Source organism: Gymnogyps californianus, chromosome 2 (assembly GCF_018139145.2).
Source record: "Gymnogyps californianus isolate 813 chromosome 2, ASM1813914v2, whole genome shotgun sequence".
In the NCBI taxonomy this organism is placed as follows: domain Eukaryota; kingdom Metazoa; phylum Chordata; class Aves; order Accipitriformes; family Cathartidae; genus Gymnogyps; species Gymnogyps californianus.
In genome coordinates, this window is record NC_059472.1 from 94,175,762 (window position 1) to 94,185,529 (window position 9,768).

Below are 9,768 nucleotides of genomic sequence, written 5' to 3' on the forward strand. Positions count from 1 at the left end.
AGAGGTAGCCACACACCATCTTCTGTGCAAAGGGTCTGAATTCATCATAAAAGAGATACTTCCAGGGACCATGGAAATGAAGTTTTTCATGAAGCAGATAGGGGATGTGGACTAAACACTGAAGTCAGGAGAGGACTGCAAACACAAATGTGACAGGAGGTTAGGAGAAAATATTTGTCAGTGAAAGGTAATAAATGTATGTCCAGAAACACAGGAAACTAGGGAAAGCAGAGAGATGCATTTTTGTTTGAGAAGACTCCCTGAGGCCTTCATGACACTCCTTCTAAGCTTGACTGAGCTTTAGGACTCATGGATTCTCTGCAAATAGGTTCACCTGCACCTGAAGTCTTCTATTTTCCTCTGACAGCAACACCTTTTCAAAAGACTCAGTTGGCTGACTTATAAAATATTTTTCCCATTATTTCAGCCCTGATTATCAGTTCTGTTCCGTGGGGTAAATGGCCCTGGATGTGCCCTTTTCTCCTGTCATCCCTCTGTGGTGTCTGTCCAGGAATTCTTTCAAGGTTCGGCTTCATTTTCCTCTCTCACACCTGGATGACTTAATCATTGAGACATCCAGCCATAAATAAATGGCATCCCTAGAATTGCCAGAGACCCCTTGCACAGCCAACAAAGCCCCTGGAGACAGCAGGGTGAGGGGCAAAACCCCTTAAGGTACCTCAGGAACTGAAAATGGTGTGCTTGTGGCAGCTAAGACCCAACTAGCTCATCTGAGAGGCAAGTCTTATTAATTGAGGCTTGGGGCTGTGGCTGGCTCCAAAGGACACTAGTGAAGGAGTCTCTGGACTGCAGTCTCATACTGCATAAATGAGGGGGTAAAGGTGCTCAGGTTTGCTGCATTGAAGTATACAGGGTGAAAGACTTTGGTTCAGGTCTTCCACCAGTGTAATCAGAATTCAATCATCCCTGTTGAACGGGTTAATCCAGTGTAAAACTAGCCACAGTGCAGCGAACGTGTGCCTACTTTCATCGTGGGGAAGTTTATCTTTTATATCCATGGGGGAGTTAAAACAAGGGGAAGACTGTACCCTTTAAGTGGAGAGGATATTATAGCTGGTGGGTGATTGCTGGACAGTTTTGTTGAGTCCTCATCCCAGTACTACTGGCCTGAGGAAGAAGAAATTTTATTGGAGAAAAAAATCTGAGTCTCACAGGAGTGAAGCGGGATAACACCTAAACCCATTAGTTGAATTACCTTTTTTTTGAAAACTGCAGATAAACCAGAGCGCATTTTAAGGCACAGACTTTAGAAAATCTGAAAAATTGACACTGAAGCCACAGAAGTGGGGGATAAAGACCTTGCCATTATACTTGTACTGAGCATCCTGTAGGAACCGAAGAGGGGTACCTCTTGTCTGCAGCTGGAGGAGGACAGCATTGCTGGGGCGATGTGTGCCACCAGGGAGAAGTGCTACCCAAGCCTGCTCCTGCCTCCCCGGGGTGGTTACAGTGAGTCCTCCTGCCTGAGAAGGTGCAAAACCAGGAGCAAAATGTCAGCATTCTCAAGCAATTTTCTTTTGGCAAGGTTCACATGACTGATGGCCTCTTTTTATTTTGCCAGACACCCGTTCCGCAGAGAGAGCGGTAAGAAATAATGAAAGCCCCATTTCTTCTGTCATCCACCAGTGGCCAAGCAACTATGTGTACCAGCTTGCAGCTGAACGGGGACCCACAGGTTGGAAAGGCAAACGTGCAGGACTTGCAGAGGTTAAGCACTGATGGAGGGCTAGAGAGTTCTTATGTCATGATCCGTATCAGAGCCAAAGCATCAGAGTCTCTGGCACATGTCATGCCCCAGATAAACTGTCAAAAAGCAGACCAGGTCATATACAACATGTACATGTCTCAGCAACACTCTGTTTAGCACAGGTTACTCTAGGCTTTTGATACAATTGGTAGAGTTGTCATTAATTATCTTACCCCAATTGTCCTACTCTGCCTTGGTTAAATTAACTTTTTCAATCACTCCTACTCTGTCTGATTTCTTTCTTATTAGATGTCCTCCAGTGTTTCACTTAAGATGTTGTTATGCTTTTCAGGGCAAAATCATTTTCTGCCTTCTGTACAGCAGTGAGACCCCCTCTCCCTGCTTATCCCCTGATCTAGCCTTGCTGCTACTTTCTCATTTCATCATATAATCAGTGGGTAATATTAATGAAGGCCTGGTGGGGTCTTTTTCATTTGGATTGCAGGTGGTGAAATGCACTATCTTTAAGTCATAAAAAGTATGTCCATAAGCAGCAGAAGCAATGAGATGTAGTTTCCTAAGGACCTGTCTAGAGATTGAACTCTGATGTCTAGTAAGGGCTGTATTGGCACTGCTGTTTTCCCCTTAGTGAGGTGATTAATAATGCTTGTTTTCACTACTCCGTGACTTTTATCTGTTGATTATATAGGAACTTCAGATTTTTTAAATCTTTCCCACTCTGTCAACTGGACAACGGCTTCAAAAGTGATTGTGGAAGGGACTGGTTGTGACAGAAACACAGACACATTATCAGAGAGCGTAGTAGCGGACCTAGTTTCCTTAGGAAATAAGTCTAAAAATTTGCAGTACAAGTGTGCTTTTTGGCTTGCTGAAATAGGGTAGGTGGCAGGATACACAAAGCCTTAATTGTTAGCGTACTGGATAACAGTATATACTCTTGTCTCATCCTGGCTAGAGAAATAAACCTTCAGCTTTCAGTGGTGGTAAAGCTACTGAAGAAGAGTGAAGTGGAACAGATCTTGGTTTCCTCCATCCTAGCTTGGCCTGCCAACAAAAAAAAAGGTGCAGCAACACATTTTGCAGAATCCTTGTGAACTATATAAAACATCATTATCAAAATATCTTTGATGGCCGTGCCCAAGCAGCTCTCTGACATGTTGCTAGGAAGTGTTTCAATCCCAAGGGGATTTCTGGGAAAAGTTTGGGCCAGTTGCATTGCAGATGTTTCTGGGCGAGCTCCTGTATTTCCACAGGTATCACTTTCACAGAGCAGAATTGCAAAGCAAACTCTTCTTAGAGCTGAGGAAATCAGTCCCTGGTGATGGACACAATCGCATTGCTGGCAGTGTGATCTGCCAGGAGTTCAGCAAATGGCATCAGAGCCAGCTCCAGCAACTGTACTTTAGTTCTTGGTGGCTATAGTTTGTAAGAAGAAATGCACATTGGATCCTGTCATCATTGTAAGCACCACAGACTTAGGTGAGCTAAGAGTTACGCTTTTTTTTTTTTTTTAAATGTTCAGTGGATTTATCCACATTAAGAAAAAAACTATTGCCTTGCAGGATTACAAGAAAAGTGCATCTAGTCTGGTATCCCATTCCTGACAGTGGCCAACAGAAGATAGTGTGGAAATAGTGGATGAACAGGGAAAACATACAGGGATGCAACCCCAGGCTCCAACAAATTGCAGGTCAGACGTTTCCTAGGTCAGATGTATTGTCTTTGTATTTAACAGTCCTCAACAGATTTATCTCCCAAGTATTCATCCAGTCTTTTTTGAGCCATGTGAAAATTAGCATCCACAGCATCCCATGTCAAGGAGTTCCACAGCCTCGTTAGGCACTTGGTGAAAACTACTCCCTCATGTTTGTTTTGAACTTGCCAGCTTTGCTTAATGTCCCCTGCTTCTTATCCTGGGAGGGACGATGACTAATCAACCCCTACCCCTTACAAAGGCATCCATTTCTTCTGTTGCTGGTTTTCCAGGTTTTTCTGTTATCCCACCAATCTCCTTGTACTCAGCATCACTGATTTTAGAATTAAAGGCATCAAGTCATCACAGAATAACTTGCCTTTTGTCATGGATTCCCAACCAGGAGAGCAGGATCCTCCAAATCCAAAAGTGTGCCCAGCAATGATGTGTCAACAGCATCTCTCATGTATCTTCTCGGCAAAAGGAGCTCTGGCAAATGGGAGCTGCGAAGCGTTTGGAGGAAGCCAACCCTCATTAAAACATTGCTGTGGCACTTCGCAGAGGTGGTTCTAAATACATCACTCTCTGCCTCATGCAATGTTTGTGTGATTTCCAGGGATATAAGGGAAAGCAATTTGTATTGAGACTCTTCAATCAACAATAAAAAGCTATTATACAGCTGGAATACTTGGCCAGCGTTCTTGGTGCAGATGACAAGTTATGAACAGCTGTGTTGCAATATGAGAAATATAATCAGACTGTCTGGTGAAGATGGTTGAGGGGCAGTCGTTTGCAGAAAGTAGGGCAGCCTCACATTTGCACAGGCGGCTGCTCGCTGCTTTGCATAAGTCGTGATGCCAAGGAAAAGTCTCTGCTTCACAGGGGTGCCGAACCTGGGAGTAGCATTGCTAGACCCTGTAAAAGGGCATCAGACTCATGAAGGTGTGACTTTGATTTAGTGAATTCCTAATTGTGCAGAAGAGCAGATTTGTTTTTACACAGAAGCCTTTAAGCTGTGATGCTGTTTTCAATTGCTTGTCTGCTGCACAGAAGAAAAAATAGGGAAGACCAGCAAGTGGGTGTAACAGCTGGGTACCTGGACTTTGGAAGTATTGGAAAAAGCTGCCTGCTGCTTCATTCTCAGCCTGTTGCTGCACAGATTGAATCTGAAGTTAGGATTTAAACAGTGAAATCCCTAGCTGGTGTCAAGTCTGACAGTCTGCTGCATACTGTCTTGCTCTGATACATCTGAACTCCCCTCTCCTCACTACCACTTTCAGAGGCAGAAGAACAGCCCTTGGGATGCCTCTTCTCTGTAATTCAGGGTGTGGCCTGATAGCAGGAATGCTACTCACCCTCTGTGTTTATCAGGGTGCAGGCAATGGAGAGGCATTAGTAGGCAGTGGAGCAGAACCCCTGCTCGGAAGCTCCCCGTGTGACTGCAGCGCAGACTGGCAGAAGCTGAAGAATAGTTGGAAGCTATTTCTGTTATATCTCCTCAGAATGAGATATATTTTTAACAGCCTTTCAGCAGTCAGAGCTCACATCCAGAGCCGTAGCAGGGATGTAGGATGGACAGCAATTTTCCCCGCTAGCATCTTTCGGTCTCAGTCTGGAGAGGTCTGGTTTTCAGTCCCCAGGTTCAATTCCACTTGTGCCGGCTGGGCATTCCCTTTAGGGCAGCCACCTGGGGAGGCAGATTCTGTGAGCAAATGCCAGGTGTGTATTTCTCAGAGAACAGCCATCTGAGGTTGAATATTTGTAGTTGCTCCCTGTCTCTGGGGTGTGAACATGTCACCTAGATGCAAAAAGCGCATATGTTAGCCATCCTGTAAACCTCTGGTCCCTCAGTCTTGGACAAATTGCTATTTTTTCCATTTGTTTTGGTCAAGCTACTGTCTAAATGAAGCCACATCTTGTTGGTCATACAAATAAAAAGAAGAGATCAGAAATTCTTTGGGGCAGAGGCTGTCTTTATTGGTGCCTGTTATAGCTCACACACATCCCTGAGAGGCAATGCCTCATAATTAATTGCTAAATAATTAATAATAATATGAAGCAGATACTACTCAGGAAGTAATTAACCTCCTTATGCTTACAAGGAAGTCCTATGGAATGGAAGAGTAATTAAAGGCTCTTTAAACGACACAGAAAAACTCCCACTGACTTCAGTTGGGGCAGGTTTAGGAATTGAGTCCAGTAGGATTTCCTCAGACATAAAATAGAAATAACTTTGTTCCTGTAGGTAAGATTTCCAAATCTGATATTTTTGGTTAGTCTATACAAGTGTGCAACCTAGATGAATAATTTTATTTTCATTTAATTTAATTTAGGATAGTATGAAGCAGTTAGTGATAAGGTATACTGGAATTTTCCTTGGAAAGCAAGCGGGTGGCTAAGTCATGTTGGAATAGGGAGTGCTCACAATGTCATTCAGGCAGTGTCATACAATGGACAAAAGTAAGGCCTGGATGGCAAAATTAGTTTGCAAGAAGTATCTTTAGGTAACATGATCCATCCACAAAGGCACAGAGGGAGTGTACCATCTTTTTTTGTTCATGCCTGAATGAGACTTTTGCAGGCATTTCAATGTTCCTTCAGATGAATTCACACAGTTAAGCAGAGGAGATATGAATTTTCTGGGACTTTGGAGCTGTCATTGCTGAAAGAACTGAAAACATCAGCTGAGAATATCAGGTCACACAACCACTCGATATTACTTAATCGAGATAAGTCTTGCAACTCTTGATTCATAACTTCATCGGTCTCTTCTCGCAAATCAAAATGGAAAGAAAGACACAACCTCCACAAACTCTTGCAAGGTATTTTTAAATCAGGGTGAGTTAGAGCTCTGAATTTAATTGTTCCCAACAGTGTTCATAATGTGCTCCCCTCCGAGGATGTGTGTCTTGAGAGCGTCTTGATGCACTGATAATGAACACCGTCTGGTTTTCAGGATTCACCAATGTCCTTTGTAAGTCCTTCAGTTTTTCTTTATCTTCCTATTATATAGGCTATTCCTTCTCTCCTGATACCAGGTAAAGGTGATTGGATTATGCTGCTTTTGCGAAATGCATGACAGAGAGTATGAGAAAAGGTCAGTCATTTTGGTTCTGTCTTTGGGGCTCTGAGGAAGCTCTGGCTCTCAAGAAACTTCCTATTTTGTCACCTCAGACGTACATGGCAAACTTAGAGGTTAATACTCTCTAGCAGCGCAATCGAAAATGAAATTGCCTTATATTCTCCTGAAGCCACTTTTGATGGGAACTTCTGCATGGCATGACTTTACCATTTCAGATAATCCAGCTTACCTGTATTCCTGTCCTGGTGCTTGGCCCCAGATAAATCGTACCAGCCATCCTTGAGAAGAGGAGTGGCCCAGGGCTATGCAGTATCCCTGGTGCAAGTCTGGGGAAGCCCACTTGGTCCCTGCACTCCCTATCACCCTTCACCAGTGTCGCTCAACCAGCAGCTCCAGGCTTAGCCCTGCTGGACCCCCTGGTCCCAGCCCAGTGCATTCAACCCCCAACCTGTCAGAGGAAATCTCAGCCATGTTGTTCCTTCACATCTGGGAGGCCAAGAGGTCTCCCCAGCCCGGGCTCTCCTGCTGCCACAGGCGAGCTGTCCCTTCTCCTTTGAAGACCAAGTGCATGAAACTTCAGGGGCTGTGGAGGAATAGCAGAGAGCAATTAGTGGTGGAGGATGCTGGCAGGCACCCTGCACGTTGAAATCTAACCCAAACCCTGGTGATCCCTGGATCACCCTGCAGCGACCTTTGGGGACTGGTTCCTTGAACATCTTTTTGCCTGCTGCTCGTGCCCCATCTGTTTTCTGTGACCTCTGCGGCGAAAAGTGCGCACCACTTCTCTGAAATTTAGATCATAGAACCATAGAATAGTTTGGATTGGAAGGGACCTTGAAAGGTCATCTAGTCCAACCCCCCTGCAATGAGCAGGGCCATCTTCAACTAGACCAGGCTGCTCAGAGCCCTGTCCAACCTGGCCTTGAATGTTTCCAGGGATGGGGCACCTACCACCTCTCTGGGCAACCTGTTCCAGTGTTTCACCACCCTCATTGTAAAAAATTTCCTCCTTTTATCTAGTCTAAATCTACAGTCTTTTAGTTTAAAACCATTACCCCTTGTCCTATTGCAACAGGCTCTGCTAAAAAGTTTGTCCCCATCTTTCTTATAAGCCCCCGTTAAGTACTGAAAGGCTGCAATAAGATCTTCCCGGAGCCTTCCCTTCTCTAGGCTGAACAAGCCCAACTCTCTCAGCCTTTCTTCATAGGAGAGGTGTTCCATCCCTCTGATCATTTTTGTGGACCTCCTCTGGACCCGCTCCAACAGGTCCATGTCTTTCCTGTGCTGAGGACTCCAGAGCTGGACACAGTACTCCAGGTGGGGTCTCACCAGAGTGAAGCAGAGGGGCAAGATGGATGGTTTGAAATGCCTGTGAGGGCACAGCTTGTCGACATGGGGCCGATATGGTCACCGGCAACTTCCCCATCTTTAAGTCACCTCCCAAAATTAATCTCCCTTTGGCCTCTCACTCTGTGGCTTCAGTGTTAGAGGCTGCATTTTCATGGCACACTGTCACACAGGTCATGGAGAGGGCTGGAAGCCACCAGCCCTGGGAGATGCTGCAGTGAAACCTGCTTCTTCCCACCAGCCTGGCTCTTCCACCCTGTTCAGTGACTGCTCAGTGTGGTAATACACCAAGTAAATTCATACTATTTATTTTAACGCTTGGTGCTGCTCTAATAACAAGGCTTAATTTTAAATCTTATTCTTCCCAGTACAGTATGAACCCACTGTTTCAAAAAAATAAAGTCCTCCTCTGCAGGGTTTATAACTCCAGTTGAGAAACGGTTCTCCTTGGAGATGCATTGCTGTGCATTAGCCCAGGCGCAGGTAATTGAGAAAGGTTTGGAGAAGTCAGGCAGGCACCCACCCACCGGCAGAGCTCTCCCTGACAGCCCTACTTAGAGCTCGGGCTCAGGGTCCTTCCTGTTTAACAGCCTTCAGTGATGGTGTAGCAGAGGTATTTAATAAGTGTGCTAATGAACATATTTCCATTTGGAAGATGAACATCAACACTCAATAGAAGTTAATTAAAACGATGTAAAAGGCAACCTTGAAAAGATTAATTGACGTTAGTGACAGCTTGGCTTTCCCTCAGGTTTCTCAAAACACAACCTCCAAGTCCAGATCCATAAAAACCTGCTGTGGGGTTTCAAGGCAAATTTTTGCTTACCCTTCTCTGAGTCAGCATTTGACTGTTGTAAGTAGGAGTTTGACCTGAAAAAAATGAGTGATCAGTTAAAATAAATATTTAAAAAAGAGTGGTTAGGATTTTCAGAAACTCTTAGGTGAAGACCCCTAATTCTAGGGTCTCCTGTTTGCTGGCATACTTAATCTGACCAAGCTGCTAACTGCTGTGGAAAGGACAGCTGTGTCCTTCTCCTTCCCCCTTAGCCCACTGCTGCTTTTCTGCCAACTCCCTTGCATTAATTGAACCGTGATGCAACCGCTAATGAGATCAAGTGATTGAAAACACACCCCCATGCCCCTGACAAGATTTGTTTTCCAGTGGTGTTATCCCAGTGCAATTGCAGAGTCTCTGGATCCAACACAGGGGAGCTGGAAGAAACATGAGGGAGAGGGTGGGACTCTGAAACAGCCCATGAAGGGCCGCTGGTCCTATTGAACACTAGTTGGACATTTGCTCTCCTGCGATTTACACCCTTAGGAAAATCCTAATCTGGAGCCAGCTTTCACCAAGGTCATCTCAGCTAGGAAGGAGCTTCCCAGCTGAGTTTGGTTAGCTGAGCTAGGAGCTGCATACCACTGTCATGGCTGGGAGCAGGGATAGTCAAAGGCAGCTACTCTGCAGTACAGGGGGAGCACTGAAAGCTATAGGACCTCCCACAGAAATGCAGCTCTCTGCTTCGACATCACTCTTGTTTCCATCCCAAGGGCAACAGGCTAGTTAGTGAGGTACATCTACCTGACAATACGTTATAGCTCACAGTCAGTGTGACAAGTATCGAGCTAATCTGTACTAATTATTAATACTACATGTGGATTTGCCCCATCCGGGTGGGTTAGGAGTCATTAGGATTAAATTCCAGAGGAAGTCACTATAATGTCCCTGGTCTCTGGATGGCATCCAAACAGCTTGAACAAGAAGCAGAAGAGGGTGAGGTAAGGAAAAAAAGCCCCCAGCAGAAGAGGTGAGGGCTCAGGTGGTAGTGACATGACAGATTTCCCTGGAGGGAAAAGCAGTTCAGGATATTTCCTTCCTGCTGGTGCCTGTGCTGCAGTTCCCAGTGCCCTGGCACTTCT